We start from the raw sequence: 17,844 nt of genomic DNA, 5'->3' as shown, positions 1-17,844 counted from the left end.
TCTTGAGTTTATCTTGCTCTTTTTTGCTTCTCAAAGCTATTTTTAGCTTAGCCTTTAACCTCTTCACCCTTGTGTTGCAAACTTTGTTCTGGGTTAGGTAGTGATAGGCCATATGGCGCAACATTTTCTTCTCTTTGTTGGATTTCTCAAGCATCTTTTCTAGGTGAATTTTTTCCCTCTCCAACCATGATTCTCGGTCATCCTCAATTTCTTGCTCAAGGGAGGTCATCTTGATCTTTCTCTTCTTTGCCATTTGCCTATTTTCCCTAATCATTTGTAGCTCCATAATAGCTTGCTTATCTGTCAGTTGCTTGTTTTCCTGCTCAAGAAAATTGATGATCCATTTGGCCCTCTCAAGATCAAGTGATAAGGCTTGTATTTCAGCCTCCTTCTCTTTGATAATCATGTCTTTGAGTTTTGAGCTTTGAGAGCCCAAATCAGTGACATCCTCCTCAATCAAAACAAAATCTTTGTCTTTCCCTTCAGGAAGGACCTCCTTATGCATCTTTTGTTTCCCTTTGTCTTTTCTCTTTGATTGCTGGCCAACCTGTATAGTTGGAGAAGAAGGCAAAGCCCCTTTCACCCCTGGTGAAGATAACATTTGCCTGTGGTCTGGTGAAGAAAACGAGACCCCTTCCACCCCTAGTGAAGATAGTACTCGCCTAGCAGCAGCAAAAAGCCTCCTGGTGCCTCTATCATAGGTGACAAACACTGGAACACCTATAGTTTTAGTCTCATGAACACCTAGCTGTCTTGATGGCCCTCCTTCTTCTTGGGGCACTGATGGAATCACCTGAGGGCCTTTGAAAATCTCATGGGAAATAAAGGTATCCCATGGTATGTTTAGCAAGCTTAGCTGATGCAAAACAACAATTTTAATGAGTGAGAAGTGGTAAATGATGTTGAATTGCTGAGGAAAAGGTTTCCTTTGCACATGTAGAGCCATCTTCTCAATATTCCTGCATATAAAGTATGGGAGATTCATCATCCTCACTCTTGTGAAATGTATCAACAATCTGACATGATATGTATATAGGCAGGAAAACCTTCCTTCACAGGTGAAATACTTGATGATGAGTTTCATGAGAGGAGCATAAATGTTCTGCAAGTATTTGAAAGGAAAAACCCTGCTGATTTACCTGTGATATCCAGCCTTAATGTAAGGCTCATAATGTTCTATGCCCACATGTTGTCCCTTATTCCACTACTCGCCTACATTAGGGATGCCTGTTGCTACTGCAATGGTGTCAGGTGTCAAGGTGAAAGAGACACCAGCAAGGTTCACCTGGCCATTGTGAAAATGCATAAAAAACAACCTAGAAAGCTCATGATGAAATTTCGCCCTCTCTACCATTTCACAAAACTGATAACAAGACTAGTGTTTAAAGCAAGTTACAATAAGAGGGTAAGCAAGTAATTCTGTAAGAGTGGTGGGCTCCTCCTCGATGATCTTTCCCCCTTTGTGTGGCTTTCTTGGTACATGAGCCTCTCTGTAAGAATAACTAAGGGTTTCATCTTCCCTCTCATAGTTTGAATCTATCTCCATGCTTATGAATTTGAAGTGAAAGCAAATGAGTATGAAGATATTTTAAAATATGAGGTAAGTGGTGTGTATAAGGAAGTGAATGCTAGGAGGAAGGGTTTATTTTGGGAAATGAGGGAAGTGAATGATATTATGAATGTGGAATGAGGGGTTTGATAGTGAAGTAGATGTAATGAAGGAATAGGATGTGGGAGTTAGGGTTTGGGAATAGGGTATAGGGCTAGGGTTTGGTAAATGGGAGTGGGGTTTGGGGAGTGAATGTTGATGATTTTGGGAGAGGGAATGGGATTTAGGGAAAATAGATTAAGGGAATAGAAACAGCAGAAAACAAGTACCCTTTGCAAATCTATGAGACAGTTTGGAGGATAGCTAGGGTTTGATTTTTTGAGATATGAAAATCACCACAATTGATGAAAAACCCTTGCTAAACTAGGTGGGAAGCTTTACTTACTTGATGAGAGGCCAATTAAGAAATTTGAAGTGAATTAGGGTGACTTGAGTCATTTTGAAGCTCAGTGGACAGGTGCGCAGCGCTCTTTGTATGCACAGCGCCAAACCAATTTTGTATGGGAAAACTGCAATAGGTGTGCAGCGCCGGTTAGGTGCACAGTGCCGAGGCCCAGGTGCGCAGCGCCAGTAAAATGTTGGGATTTTTTCCCCTGTTTGCCTTTTTTCTTCAAAAACACGATTTTTCACCCTTTGGCTCATTCAATTTCAACAATCAAGACTTAAACAAATGGATTGGCTTTTATATCCCTCTCATTTAATTTTTCATTAACCAAGACCCACTTTTCTAATGGTTTGCTAGCTTTTTCAAAAATGCTCTATTTCACTTACATTCTGACTTTTGCCTTTTTGTAGGTGGAATTTTACATTGACCTTTTGTAATGGCAGGAGTTGACTTTGTCACTACCTCACCAGGAACAGTTATTGAATACTTATTACATATAAAAACATTTAAATTACATGAAATTTGTACAATAATGAAAAAAACTCTATTTTCACCTCAAAACAGAGTTTTGAGGTAAAAAGAAAATTATTTAGCATAACATAAGTAAATTTATGATTTTATGAACTTATTTATCCTCCTCATGTGCCTACTGACCTTTTTATTCAGATTTGGATGACCATGACGACAAACCCTAAGACCTAGTGAGACTAAACCTTAAAATTGATTTTTATGAAGTGAAACAGATTGATAGTAAATGACTAAAAAAAAATGTGTGAACAGGTCAGCAGGTGAATGTCATGAGGAAAATTGACATGAAACCACTACCATCAGTTGATCCATGACCTAATGGAATGCAGCTGATCGGATGAGACACCTAATATGCATGCAAAAGTGCAATTTGATCACTGATGGAAGTGTGAAGACACTGGCACTAACAGACTCCACTTATCCGAGATGTCACCACACGTGCGCACAGTCAACTCAAGCACAAGATGTCAAGGACAAGTAGTGGGAGGAAGAGTTAACTTCGATGCAATGATGAGGGATGATTACGAGGAGGGGCCATGATGACCAAGCAGGTGGGGATCAACGGTCTGAATATGGGCAACGTGCACCTTGCCAACTCAGCACTCATAACCGAAAATATCCATAAAGGGTAATGAGCACTCCTCCCCGAGCATTCTCACCACCTTTTCTTTAGCTTCTCCTCGTAACTCAACCACACAGCAGTCTTCTTGTGCCCCCACAGCCTCGTAACCACCATCCTCCATCGATTTCCTCCTATTCTTTCTCTCGGCGTTTTCTACAGGAGCACCTACAAGAAATCTACGGGAGGGACAGCGGGTTTCTACAGGAGGGGCAGTGACTCATTTTGAAGGGAGAAAACACGAATTTTGACACGAATTTTAGTCTGAAGAGGTAGGGTTCATGAATTCCCTCTGATAAATATCAATATATAAAAGAAGTGGTCTCAATTTGAGGATGAAATAAGTCTTTAGGAAGGTAGAAATACATAAAAAGAATTTTTGTTTAAAAAAAATAAGCACAATCTCCTCTATTTTTCTATTTCATTCGAAATTCTTTGTCTCCACCTCCATATTTGGTTTTCAAAAGAAGTATAGGTAGTATGACAAGGGGATTTATGAGAAAGGAGCCCACTAACTCCACTAGGCTCCATGCACATCCTCAAGTGGTGGACATATTCACAGGGGCAAACTGGATGAATTTCTTTGAGAAATTTAGAGGGTTTGATGATATTGCCCAAGAATTTTCTCTCTCTCTCTCTGGTCCCTCACGCAAGAACTCATGCTACTGTAACCATTAGAGGCCTCTCCATTGAAATAACCCCTAGATTCATCAATAGGGTCACTACCCTTCCTCTTGGGTTGCCTTGGAGTAAAGATGAGAAACCAATTGGCCAGGTTGCCAAGAAGAAATTTTTCCAAGATAATGAAAACCCTGTTGAAGAAAAAAGTGGAATCAGGAGGGCTAGTATACCATATCCCTAGGATGAGGTTAGCTACCAAATAATCAAATACATTTCTTGTGAGGGGAGGTACAGCATTTTTTATGGATACAATTTCATAATCCTCCAAGACTTGAGAGATGGCATGGATACCCCAGCACATCAAAAGTTTAGTATCCCTTACTTTCTCCTTCAATCCCTCATTGACTCCAGCACCAAGGTGCAAGAAGGAAATTCAAAGCAGCTAGCTCACCATGGCCGAATCAAGATCCTAGTAGAAGAGGCCCTCCATACCCTTACACTCCCTATAGCATGGGAAGTTTTCGAAAACATGAAAATTGAGGATGACATCAAGGCATTAACCTATGATGTCAGTCCTATTGTTAGTGAGGAGGGATAACAACAAGGAGGAGAAGATGAAGCCAGTGGTGACATAGCAGAAAAAGAGACAGAAGAGGTAGAAAATGAGCCAGAGTAGAAGGAGGAAAAAGAGACAGAAGAGGAAGAAAATGAGACAGAGAAGGTAAAGCAAGGAGAAGAGTCCCCTGAGACTTTGGAGAGAGAAGCACCAGTTGCCCTCACTGCCCTCAGTACACCATTCAAGCCAAAGCAGAAGAGGAAAAGAAAAATCTCCATGTATTTCAAGGGCAAGGAAGAGTACCCAAATTAAAATAGGCAAACCTTAGCCCTCATCAACAACTCCCATTCCATTGAAGATTCACCATCTGCCAAGGTGAAATAATCTCCTTCCAAGACACCCATAACCTATGAAAGAGGGACTACAAGACCTTCTACATGGAAGGGGAAGGCAATTCTACAGGACCAAAACCCAGACCTACAGGGGGTTGAAACAGTCCTACAGGAGACACTATCCAAACTACAGGAGGCTCAAAACATGGAGGAAAGGATAGGATGACAGACAGAGATGAAAGAAGAAGCACAAGAGCTACAAGAACCTGAGCCCCAGCCTAATCTTGACTCCTATTACAGAATACTTGAGGGAGGCAAGATAATCCCACAGAAATTTGCAATTCCACTATTTTTCGAATTGGAAAAAGAAAGAGTGAGAACACATAGGTGGATGCAGATAGCCAAATCCAAAGGAGTTGAGGATATTGGCCACATGGAAAACAAACTCAGGGAAATGGGTAAGGAATTGAGTGCTCTCAGAGACAGAGAAGCCATCACAAGAAGCCACCTTGAGAAGGAGAATGAAATACTAAGGAGGCAACTGTAGGAGAAAGAGACTCATTTGGCATACATGGCTAGCTTATCCATGGAGGCATTACAATGTAGAACGCCAGTCAAATCTTATGGCTTCTATCTGAAGGATCAATGGCTTCAATTTCAAATAAAAACTTTGGCACAAAGAAGCATAATGCCTTTCCAAGATTACAAGCATTTCATGGATCTGTGTAACCAAAGCGCCTCAGAGGATAAAGCAAAGATGGCAGAGTTCTACCTACACAACATGGCCCTTGTAGAAATTTTGAATAATATGACACTTATTCACAAAGATTATCCTGATTATACACTATTGTGGAATGCATGCATAATACATAACCTCCTCTACGTTGATCATCAATTTTGCGGAATTAAAAACAATGAAACATCAATCGCATGTGCACATTAACACAGTATGTAACTCGGGAAAGCATACAGCTGAAAACCCCACACCATCTATATATTATAATGATAGAGAACATGTAACAATACATAGTAAAATACTCCTCACAAGTATTCAGTACTATCTCCACCTACTACACACAAACTAGCTCATATATGAATCACGTCACAGGTTCAAATCTCCTCCGTTGTCTACCTGCCTCTACTGCACAATCCAAAGCAAGAATAGGAATGATCCAAGCTCGTTTTCCTTGGCTTGTACTGTGCAATCCTCATTGGCAATCTCCATCAATACATGTGCAAATCTCATGCACACCTATAGTCACAACTGATAGCAGTCTCACTCTTTCACCCACCTCTAACACTTGTCTCCACTGAACTGTCCATGCACTGATTTAGCTGATGTATTCTTTAGTTGCTTTATGAATTAATAATTAGTCAATTAATTAATAATTAATTCACATCACTCATCACTAGTGTATTTTCAGTTAAACTAAATACAACTAGTTCAACCAAGTCAAACTAAACACAACTCTATCAACTCCTCAATCAACTCCAACAAACTCAATCACTTGAGTTCTAACTGAAGTCCATCATGCAATAGCTCAACTGACCCATAAGAAAAGCATATTTCCTTCTAGCAGTTGCATGTGCCACATCTGTAGCTCGAACTGAATTGCTCCGAGAGGATAAGATAATGTTTATAGTCCAAATATTATTAAGAGCTAATAATATCCGACTGTTCTATTTTTAGCCTGGCAGTCTAAAAATAGACTCTGCCCATATGTCTAAAAATAGAAGTCCATCTATTTTTACCAACATGACCAATCATCCACAAATAGCATCCTGCAACTCATAGACCATGATCCATATGTCTAAAAATAGACTTTGCACCAAAAATAACCTGTGGGCCCACTTAGTGAAGGTGACTCCTTTCCACTAAGCTTCATCATCTTGTTGCATTTTCAACACTCCCTCTCAACAAGATATGGATTATCTGCAACCCCTATCCTGCCTCGGTGGTATTCAAAGTTGCTCCTAGTGAGCGCCTTCATCAAGATATCAGCATCCTGATCCTCCGTTGGAATGTATGAAAGTAACATGATTCTCCGCTGCACACAATCTCTGATATGATGGTACCTAATGTCAATGTGTTTAGATCTATCATGAAATACTGGATTAGCTGAGAGTTTAATGCAACTCTGGTTATCAAAATAAATCACGGTAGGCTCCAAGCATGAACCGAACAACCTGACCAGGATCTTCCTCATCCATATAGCCTCGCATGCAGCCAAACTTGTTGCCATATACTCAGCCTCTACTGAACTGAGTGCCACGGATCTCTACTTCCTGCTATACCAAGAAACTGTTGTCGACCTGATACTGAAAATCCCTCCAGATGTGCTCTTTCTGTCCATTGGGCTCCCTTCCCAATCTGCATCCGTGAAGCCACATAGCTTCACCTCATCCTCCTGTCTGTACCACAATCCATATCCCGAAGTGCCTTTGAGATAACACAATACATGCTTGCCTGCCTTCTAGAAGAGCTTGGTTGGCTTAACCATAGCTTGTGAAAGCTAGTTAACAGCATAGCATATATCGAGTCGTGTATTGACCAGATACATAATCGACCCCACCAACTGTCAATAAACAGTGGCATCCACTATTTCCGCTGAAGTAGCATCCTCCTTCCTCCAACCTCCAGGAAGAGGAGTATCAACATGCTTGCAGCCATTCATGTTGAACTTCTCCAGTATCTCTTGAGCATACTTACCCTGAGAAAAAATAGTCCATCATTGCGCTACCAAATTTCCAATCCCAGGAAATAATGAAGGAGGCCCAAGTCCTTCATCTCAAACTCCTTAGCAAGATCCTCCTTGCATGAAAGTATCAACAGCTCATCACCTGTCAAAATCAAATCATCTACATAAAGTACAATGATAAGCAACTTACCCTCCATCACAATCTGGTATAGGTTAGGATTCGCCTCACTCTTGGAGAATCCAAGTCCGGTGAAATAATTGTCTATCTGTGTGTACCAAGCACGTGGTGCTTGTTTCAACCCATACAGCGCTCTCTTGAGCCTGCACACATGTGACTCGCTACTGAAGATCTCGAAACCTTCAGGCTGCTCTATGTACACCTCCTCCTCAATGACTCCGTTGAGGAACGTAGTCTTCACATCCATCTGATGAATGTGCCACCCCATCTGCGCTGAGAGAGCAAAAATCATCTGTATGGAAGAATACCTTGCGACAGATGCAAAGGCCTCCTCATAATCGATCCCCTCTATCTGTGAAAAGCCTCGGGCAACAAATATTGCCTTGTACTTCTCCACACTCCCGTCAGCTACCTGCTTCACTTTGTAGATCCATCTCGAACCCACCACTAATTTCCCTTCCGGTCTTGGGACAATCTCCCATGCACTTTTTCTGACAATCGAATCATACTCTTCCACCATAGCATCTACCCATGTGGAATCCTCCACAGCTTCCTCGAAAGAGGATGGCTCAGTCACAACACATTTGCTCACAAGAGCCATGTATCCAGTGTACCAATCAGGTGACTGTCTCTATCTGCGTTGTCCTGTAGGTGGTCCTACAACCTTCTCTGCATCTTGGGCCAGTCGCTCAGCTTCTGTAGTGCACTTTCGCCCTCTGATGGTTGGCGCTGCATGAGTGGTCTCTTCCACTCCATGAATTTCATCTTGTGGCTGATACACGTCCTAAAGCTCATCCTTAGGAACTAATAGCTCCTCATCTACATGCAAGTGTGGCTCCCTCTCAAGCGAACACTTCATGCCTTTCTCCTCCTGAAATTTGATATCCCTTCGCACAACAATCTTGCGACTGTCTGGAAAATACACACAATAGTTGTGGGGCATATCATGTACCCCACAAATATCCCAACCTCTGCGGTCAGCTCCAGCTTCTTCATGGCATCCTTAATCACATGCATGTAAACGTTAGAACCAAAAATCCTCAAATGAGAAATATCAGGCCTCTTACCAGAATAAGCCTCCTCGGGTGTACTCATGCCAAATATCCTGTGAGGACAATGGTTCTGCACATATACTGCAGTATTGCATGCTTCCGCCCACAAGTGAAGGGGTAGGCCCTAATCATGCAACATCGCCCGTGAAGCACCCACAATTGTTCTGTTCTTCCGCTCAGCAACCCCATTCTACTGTGGGTTATGGGGAGCTATGAGCTCTCGTCGAATCCCTTCTGCACTGCAGAAGTCCTTGAACTCGCCAGAGATGAATTCACCACCATTGTCGCTCCTAAGAACCTTCACCTTCTTCCCCAATTCCTTCTCGACCAATGATTTGAACTCACAGAACTTTGAGTATGTCTAACTCTTCTTCTGCATGAATAAGATCCAGCACTTCCGAGAGAAATCATCAACAAAGACACATAGTACCTGTGCTTTGCTGTCGAAGCTACTGAGAAAGGTCCACACATGTCTGTGTGAATTCTCTCAAGGATCGTCGTGGCGTGACTATCCTTCTCATGAAATGTGGCTTTCACAAATTTTCCCAAAGTACGCCCCTTGCACTGATCTGACTGTGCAAGAGTGCCTTTAGGAAGCCCAGTAGTAATCTGCTGCAGTATCTTCAAGGCTCCATGGTGAAGGTGGCCCAACCTCCTGTGCCACAGCTCGCCATCATCTCGGCTCACCAATCCTTCTGCCTTGCATGCCATTGTTGCGCAGCCATCTACATGCAACTGATAAAGGTTCCTGACTCGAACCCATATCTTCCGGGTTTCTCCAGTTGTCTTACTGTGCAGGAAAACCTTTCCCTCGCTGAAAACAACATCATATCCCTTGTCTTCTAACATCGCCACAGAGATAAGATTCTTCTTCAATCCTGGAACATGCATCACTTCCTTCAATACGAAGGGTTTACCAGACTCCCTCTCAAAGGAAATGGTACCGATACTGGTCGCACTATATCTACCATCATCGCCCATATCGATGTGCACTCCAAGATCTTTCTCCTCCAGATCAGAAAATAAATCTCAATCTCTTGTCATGTGAAAAGACGCACCACTGCCCAAGAACCATACTGATCCCATCACACTTGATACCAAGCATGCGATCAATGAAAAATCTAGCTCAAACTACGAGGCTAAGGCCTCTCCCACTGCAGATCCAGCAGCTTGCTTATTTTTCTTCTTCTGCAAACAATTTGTGGCATAATGTCCGTGCTGGTGACAATGAAAGCACTTCACCTTGGACATGTCCTGCTTCTTGCCTTTCGCACCGGAATGAGAAGCTTTCTTGTTCTTCCCCTTCTTTGCTTTGGCAGCCAAAGTGCAATTTTCTTCATTAGGTACCTTTGATGAAGATCTGTCCCTGGTATTCCGCCTGATCTCCTCTTGCACAAGATTTGACCAAAGTCTCTCCCATCCTGGCAATTTCTCCCGACCATTGACAGAGTCCTAATAGGAATTCCAACTCTTCGGAAGACCAAGTAGAGCCAACCTCACCAAGTCCTCATCATCAACAGTCACCCCCACACTTCCCAGCTCATCCCTGCATTGGGTGAACTTCGTGAGATACTTGGGAATATTGTCTCCTTTTTCACACTTAATGTTTCAGAGTTTATCCTTGAGCGCCAACTTCCTCTAGTCACTCTTGCTTTGGAATAGATCTGTCAACTCTTTCCACATAAAGTATGGAGAAGCCTTTCCATGCAGGCTGGATACAATGTGATCCTTCATGCCCTCCAACGGAATCCTTCGACACTTTGCTGTCTTATTTTGCCAAACCTCAACATGAGCAGCATCAGTAGGCTTTGGGACCTCAACCTCTATGAACTCCTTCAACCCATTATCATCTAACACCGCATCCATCTTGTCTTTCCATGCAATATAATTTGAGCTGCCTTCAAGGGCATACTCCAATCGCAATCAGTTGAAAGACATTTCAACTTTGACACCAAGAAAACACTGCTGCAAATTCGAATTCCACCAGATCAAAACTAAACCACTTCTGATCTAAAATTCGTGAGAATAAAGTATTTCTCGTATAGAGATTGATTGTATGGGCTTTTGCCAGATATCTCACCTTCCAAAGGAAGGATGAATCCAGAGGCTACCTGGCCCGATTACAAACTCTGCCTGAAGAAATAAAATGTAAACACTTTCTGAATAATAGATCTGATGATCAACTCTGCTCGGATACCATGTAGAAATTTTGAATAATATTACACTTATTCACAAAGATTATCCTGATTATACACTATTTCGGAATGCATGCATAATACATAACCTCCTCTACGTTGATCATCAATTTTGCGGAATTAAAAACAATGAAACATCAATCGCATGCGCACATTAACACAGTATGTAATCCGAGGAAAGCATACAGCTGAAAACCCAAAACTATTTGTATATTATAATGATAGATAACATGTAACAATACATAGTACAATACTCCTCACAAGTACTCAGTACTATCTCCACCTGCTACACACAAACTAGCTCAGATCTGAATCAAGTCACAGGTTCAAATCTCCTCTGTTGTCTGCCTGTCTCTACTGCGCAATCCAAAGCAAGAATAGGAATTATCCAAGCTCATTTTCCTTGGCTTGTACTGCGCAATCCTCATTGGCAATCTCCATCAATACATGTGCAAATCTCATGCACAGCTATAGTCACAACTGATAGCAGTCTCACTCTTTCACCCACCTCTAACACTTGTCTCCACTGAACTGTCCATGCACTGAGTTAACTAATGTATTCTTTAGTTGCTTTATGAGTTAATAATTAATTCACATCACTCATCACTAGTGTATTTGCAGTTAAACTAAATACAACTCCATCAACTCCTCAATCAACTCCACCAAACTCAATCACTTGAGTTCTAACTGAAGTCCATCATGCAATAGCTCAACCGACCCATAAGAAAAGCATATTTCCTTCTGGCAGTTGCATGTGCCACATCTGTAGCTCGAACTGAAGTGATCCAAGAGGATAAGATAATGTTTATAGCCCAAATATTATTAAGAGCTAATAATAGTCGACTGTTCTATTTTTAGCCTGGCAGTCTAAAAATAGACTCCACCCATATGTCTAAAAATAGAAGTCCATCTATTTTTACCAACATGACCAATCATCCACAAATAGCATCCTGCAACTCATAGACCATGATCCATATGTCTAAAAATAGACATAGTCTAAAAATAGACTTCGCGCCAAAAATAGCCTGCAGGCCCACTTAGTGAAGGTGACTCCTTTCCACTAAGCTCCATCATCTTGTTGCATTTTCAACAGCCCTCACAGACATGAATGTGTGGGACCCCAATGCCAAGCTAGGGGATCCGCAATTAATGGCCATGGCCTCATAGATGAACCATGAAGAATTGAGGGCGACAAAAATGAAAATATTGATGATAAAAGAGCAGAATGAACCATTAATGATAAGAGTTGAGCCATCAGATCCTATGGCACTCATCAGCACACAAAACCTGCTTGCTCATGACCCTCATATTGCCCCTAAATATCTATCCAATCAGGCACAAGCCATTGCACATTTTGAAGATATGCAAAGGCTACTTGGGAATGACCGTGTGCATGCATGTATGAGAAGATGGAACACCCTACCCCACAGCTTGCAGATCAGAGAATACCATTCTCCAATGAGGTGGTGGGAGGCATTGAAAAGAGTTCCAATGTACAAGCACTCCATGCAAAGGCTAAAGGTCAACTGGATTGGCCTCAAACTGAATCCTCCACTCCTATTAGGCATGCTGGAAGGCAAAAGAGAAGAAGAAGAGAAGGAGCAGTGGAAGGACATAGATAGAACAACAGGATTTTATGGAGAACATGATCAGACCACATCAGAAGCTTGGAATGCTAGGGAGGCCACCAGGTCCATAAAAGATGAAGAGATTGACTAGGTTGCTCAGAGGATGAGCAACACCTTCAGTAGGGGGTGATGATGAGCTTCATAAATGGGTAATTATATAGGATCATTTTACCTCCTAACCTAGTCAAATCAACCATTCTCTTAGCTTACTATATGATTTTCTGATTATATTTATGCTTATAGGGTGAGTTGTGTTAGTTATTATGCCATGTGGTCTAACATGTATTTAATGCAGATTATTGATGGATTTCGAGGTCAATGTCAAGGATCTAATGGCCAAACTACAGCAATAACTCAAAGTAGATAAAGGAGAGGACTTATAGGAGGGAATCTTCCTCATTTATTTCTCCTCACTTCGAATTCCCCTTCATTCATCTCAGAGTACAAGTAGCCAAATCATGCACTAGAAGGTATCCGAGCAAGTGGAAGATGATTGAGAGTTATCTCAAGTTTTGGGAGCCAGGCCTCCCTTATTTTAAGGAAGATGTTGGTAGATTTAGATGTATAAGTAGAGAGGCCTAAGGCCTCACTAGGGTCGACTTTTTTCTTATGTAAACTCTGCTCAAATTTCGAGCTCACTATTTTATGACAGTTTTATGTAATCCTGTTATTTTTTTATAATGAAGATGGAATCCTTCTTGAGCTAGCACTAAGTTACTTCAGAGGGCTGAAGCTCTTGGGTTAGGGCCCAATCCAAGCAGCCAAGATCCTCTTTACTTGTATTTGCTTTGCTTCAGTTGTAGATTAGTTTGTTGTTAGATGTATTTCTTTTATGGTTAAGAATAGGTTGTTTTTGATGATTTAGTAGTTTGCTTCCATTTGTGATTTTTATAGCAGGTTAAGCAGGGATCAGAAAAGATTCAAAAGGCTAGAAACAGTGCCTTCACCTCTCTTCCTCCCTCCGGGACCATGATTTGAGGCAAAGACTCTCTTGCTACCCCAGAAACACAGATTTTCCTCATTCCTAGGACTTCTAGTGTTTGCAGCTCTCTAGTAGGTTGATAGTCCAGTTTTGCTTTGCTTTATATATTCTTCATCAAGTTCAATTCCTAATTTACAATAGTCCTTTTGCATGATTTCCTTTCGTGCAGCATTTCCCGGCATTTCCTTCTATGCATCATAGTTTAGGCCACTTTAATGCAAAAATCTGTTTTTCCTAGAATGCATTCATTTCAATGGTTGCTTGATGTTCTTGGTTTCTATGTAGAAGATCTCTTCTAGAGGTAGGCTAGCTTACTATCAATCACATGCTCCATATGATTCATTCCCTATAGGTCTCCCAAACCTCACCTCAATTCTACCCTAGTTTCCTTCACTTTTCATAGAACTTCTTCCTCTCTCCTTGAGCAAACCCAATCATCTTTTTCTCTCCTGGTAATTCATGGTAGACCTTAGGCACCCTAACACCTCATTCCAACCTTCATCCACCTTTTCCACCCACTCTCACACCCTCAAAGTAGAGAAATTTCTCTCGGCCGCCTCCTGTAGGCCTCCTGTAGTTACCCTGTTTTCCTCCTGTAGTTTTCCTGTGTCCTCCTGTAGCTTTTCATGTAGGCTTATTTTGAAGGCCGAGTGTGAGAAAAGCCTCCAGAAGGCCACCTAAGACCTCTTAGGACCCATCCACACCATCCTACATCATCCCAAGTGTTATCACTTAGAACTATAAAATTTGCATGTAATCCTTTGTTCTAAGTTCAATGTCAAAAGTTGGTGTCAAATTGTTTTTGTTTTATGTTTCTTACTTAGGGTTGGAGCTTTAAAGGTGTTTGATTTGAATTATACTCTAATCCTATTGGTCGTCCTCCACCATCATGGTTTCATAAGCTATGTCTTGTCATATCCTAGTCACCGGCTCGTTCCGTGATTTCGCAGCGCAGTCTCTTATTGGTCAGTTTCGCAGCGTAATCATTGTTCAGCCATTCCGCAGCGTCATCATTAAGCCGTTTCGTAGCGCGTTATGAGAATTCAAAACTAACCGCGCTGCAAAATCGTAGATTCGTGCATTTGGCAGCAAATTTTCCCCAAAGTGTCAAGTCTGTTGATGAGTCATCAATTCCGTCCTCTCATGTCAGTCATTAACCATAATTCCACCAATAGATTTGTAGACATGCACAGAAATATCATTCAAATGGATTTTACCATGCATGGATCTTTATGATGATCGTAAACGATGCATAAGTGACCAGCTTGTGTGATGATGTATTTGAGTTTTCAAGCGAGCCTGATTACAAGCGAGGCCGAGTCAAAGAGAATTGAATCACCATTTTAACTGAAGTTGTTGGTCATTGTCTGTGCGAAAATTTCAAAAGCAAAATGGAGAGGAAAGAACATAGATCTGGAAGATGTCAGAGAACAGAACCTGAAGGTTTAGACCTTGCATTAAGAGATGAAGGCGTAAAGAAAGCATTCAAAGATGCTGGGTGTTGGAATTTCTGTAAGAAGCTGCAAGGTGGCCATGCTCAGGTAACAAAAGATTTTGCTTTAAACTTCACCAGTTTAAATTCTAAAATAGCTATGTTGGAAGTTCAAGTGTCTCCGGAGGCAATAACTGCTGTAACTGAGATCCCAAGATGGGGGCAAGAATGGTTTAAGAATTTTAAGTTCGATATGAATCCATGCAAAGAGTTTTTAAAAGAGGCATATGTGAATGAAGACCTAACAAAAGCAGTGCCTAGAAACTATGTCAAGGAGCATTATGCCCTTCTTCTCACCTGTATTCAGAAGTACTTGACCTGTGAGGGAAGATACAATAAGGTCTACTCTTATCACTTCAAGTTGCTGTTACATTTTACTGGTAAAGCATCCATAGACATTCCCTTTTACTTGTTTCGCAGTCTGAGCAAAATGTGTGACAAAGTGCAATTAAGAAAGGAAGATTGTGAAACATCCTTGTTTCACCATGGTTTGGTTAAATTGTTAGTTTTGGATGGTCTCCAGAAAATAGGTAGAGACTGGAACTCGTTCATTTTCATGGCTGGTTTCCAAAGTAAAACAGGTCTTACTCCACAGCCAGTTAGAGAAAAAGAACAATCAGTCGAAGAACTAACGCTAGCTGAGCTTCAAAGGGAGGCAAAAGATAAAAAGAAAGCCAAGTCACAGTTGAGAAAGTCAGTGAAGCCACTGATCATTAAAGAACAACCTCAGACATCAGCAAAAGAAGAAACTCAGCATAAGAAGACTGTACCCGGACCAAGTGGATCTGAAACAGTGTCAAGAGCTAGGACAAGGAACCAAATAAGTAAAGAAAAAGGCAAAGCATTAGCTGTTGAAGAAAGCCCAGTATCTAAGGCAAGCCTGAGTGATTTTTTGGAGGCCATTGAGTTTGAGCAAATTGAACCGGAGCACATTGAACCAGTGCACATTGATTTGACACAGTCATCACCAGAAAGCACCAAGAAGTCTAGAGCTTCAAAAAGACTGAGGTTTGATGAACCAGGTGATGAATTCATCTTCAAACCAAGAAGACCTATTACAAGAAAGCAAGTAAGGGAAGCTGAGAAACTGCCTAGAACAGAGGTAGCTGAGGAATTGTCCAGAACAGAGGAGGCAGAGAAAATCAAGCAAAAAGACACAAATAGAACAGTCATCATATCCCAAGGAGGTAATACTATAGATGTAAGGAACTTGTTAGAAACAGCCAAACATGAGATTACTAAGCTGAAGAATACCACTAGGGAGTCTGCAGTCAGGTATGCAAATTATCGTAAAGCTGTATTGAAAGGAAGTGAAAACCTAGTAAACCAGGTGGATTCAGTAGTTGATGTTTATACATGGACAGTTCCCGCAATTAAGGAGGCTAAATTCATCAGAAAGATAAATATGCGTTTAAGAGCCGAAAACAAAGCTATGAAGAAGAGGATTGAAGACTTGGAATCACAGCTAGGTCAGTGGAAGAAGGTTGCAGACTTAAAGGCACAGCTAGACCAATTAGCTGATAAATGAAGTTGTTGTTCAAAGAAAGGTGTTGTTCCAAGTTTTGTTAAATTTTGCTTAGTTTTCTTGTTTTGAGGACATGTAGATCCCTGCCATATGTAAAGGTGTTTTAGCAATTAAAGGTCTAAGCAGTAAATACCTCAGGGCAAATACAAGCTGTTTTAACAAATTCAGCAGTTTCGTAGCGCGCTACGAAACTGCTGTAGATGGTGTTTTTAAAAGCAAACAAACAGTTTGGTAATATGTGCGGGATTTTTTCCAAAAGGGAACACCTAAAGGATATGTAAAGAGCAAATGAAGACATCCCAGCCATTCTGATCAAGACAGGTGTGACTTCAAAAAGGTGAAATGTTTAACTCAGGTTTAAAAATTTTCGGTTATAAAGCCACTTTATTACCGGTCATAGGGTATTGAATGAATTGCATACATGGAATTTTGGCTTGCACACTTGGCTATTGATGGAGCATCCGACTCATCTGGAAACATGGTGGTGTTCTATATTTTTGGGTTATTAAAGGGACTAAAAAGACATGCTGCTGCATATTCGAAGTGATGGGGGACCAGAACCGGAAAGCAAGGGATATTCCCTAACATTGCTGAGCAGCAGTTAAAGCCTTCAGTATCCAAAGCCAACATGGAGCATTAACTGCTCATCTCAGCCACCTCAGCCAAACGAAAAGGAAACCAGGTGTCAAAGCTGCATGGAGGAATCATTCTACGAAGGAGATAGAGATAGAGTCATAATCAGATTAGAACTCTTTAGAATTTCAATTATCAGTTATTGTATTTAATAGTTTGTTACAAGGCAGATAGGGGTCATTAGTGGCCGTCATCGAGCTCCCCTCATGCTAGAGGAGGAAGCTCCAAGTAGTTAGAGTTATGTTTCTATATATAGCTGAATCATCTATGTAATGAGGGTTGGATATTTGAGAAAACAGAGTATTATTTTGGCTTGTGTAAAAACTCAGTTTCAGTAATACAATTTGCTGCTTTTCTTCTCAGGATTCATACAGTGTTTCAATGCTCAAGATATGTGGTTTTGCTTTATCCTTAATGTTTTTACAGTTGTATAAATACACAATCACTCAGAATTCACTTATGCTGCTCTGATTTCCTGTGTGTATTTGTAAACTGAGGTTTTCTATGAGATGTTGTTTTGAGTATTTAAACATCACATGCCCTGACTTCTATGCATGAGCAGTGTTATAGTTTACTGAAGTATGATTAACTCCATAAGCCCAATGGAAGTCTTTGTAATGTCTGTCCAGCCAGCATGTTTGTTAAATTCACCTTACAAGAGTTAGCCATCTTATCAATAATCAAAATCAATAACCTTTTGAGAGAGCCCTCTCAGGCTAGGGAGGCTAATCCTTAGTCAAAAGATTGGTCTGAAACAGTTACACAGAGTCTACCTAATCAGCAGCCCTTCAGTGCTTGATTTTGTGATAA

The sequence above is a fragment of the Pinus tabuliformis genome, chromosome 7 (assembly GCF_031772625.1).
Source record: "Pinus tabuliformis cultivar Carrire ecotype Pingquan chromosome 7, CPIR1, whole genome shotgun sequence".
NCBI lineage: Eukaryota > Viridiplantae > Streptophyta > Pinopsida > Pinales > Pinaceae > Pinus > Pinus tabuliformis.
Note: the sequence above shows the minus strand (reverse complement) of the source record.